Source organism: Lactuca serriola, chromosome 8 (assembly GCF_051521515.1).
Source record: "Lactuca serriola cultivar US96UC23 chromosome 8, Lser_US96UC23_V15, whole genome shotgun sequence".
Classification (NCBI taxonomy): Eukaryota; Viridiplantae; Streptophyta; class Magnoliopsida; order Asterales; family Asteraceae; genus Lactuca; species Lactuca serriola.
The window spans coordinates 62818964-62819664 of record NC_136415.1 but is presented as its reverse complement, the minus strand read 5'-3'; the positions used below and the strand labels follow the sequence as shown (position 1 = coordinate 62819664).

At 41.8% G+C, this 701-nt stretch overlaps 1 non-coding gene across 1 annotated transcript; it reads left to right on the top strand.

The window, feature by feature from the left end:
• Nucleotides 1-242: 242 nt before the first annotated feature.
• LOC145071521 (small nucleolar RNA R71) lies at nucleotides 243-349 on the top strand. Its single transcript, XR_013690531.1, has one exon. It is a non-coding gene; the product is annotated as a small nucleolar RNA R71 (small nucleolar RNA).
• Nucleotides 350-701: the final 352 nt, after the last annotated feature.

Sequence of the window (701 nt, the reverse complement as noted above, 5' to 3'; positions counted from 1 at the left end):
TCTGGTCCATAGTATTTAGCATTGCCATCATAGCAGCCATCTCTTTGGTATGTGCACCCCCACTGCCTTTTGCTCCATCTTGTCTTGGGTTGTGGTACTTACGAGAGTGTTTTGCGAATTCTTCAACTAACTCTTTGACCTCCCTTGGATTTTTCCTTGTCAATGGCCCTTGAGAATCAAGGAGTTGCCTTGTCATAACATTGACCCCATCATAGAAAATAGACATCTCTTGTTGCACATTAAGATCATGTTGAGGACAATTCCTTAACAACTCTTTGTAACGCTCCCATGCCTCGTATAATGACTCCCCCGGTTGTTGCTCAAAGTTGGCTATTGCCTTCTTGAGTTTAGCTATCTTGGATGGTGGGCAAAATTTGTCTAAAAACTGCTCACGCATTTGAGCCCATGTAGTGATTGTAGCTGGTGGTAGTGCCTTTAACCAGTCCTTAGCAGCTCCCTTAAAAGTAATAGGAATCATCCTTAGGAAGACGGTATATCTATTCACATTTGGGACATTGAAATAATCTGCAATGTCATTGACCTCATCTAGATGCTTAAAAGCATCTTCATAATCTTTTCCATAAAATGGAATATCCTTAAGTGCATTAAGGATGTGGCCCTTCAACTCGAATGTGGCTGTGGTAGGAATCGCGGGTTGTACTAATCCCGGACCAACATCGTCTCTAATTCTCTTTCTATAA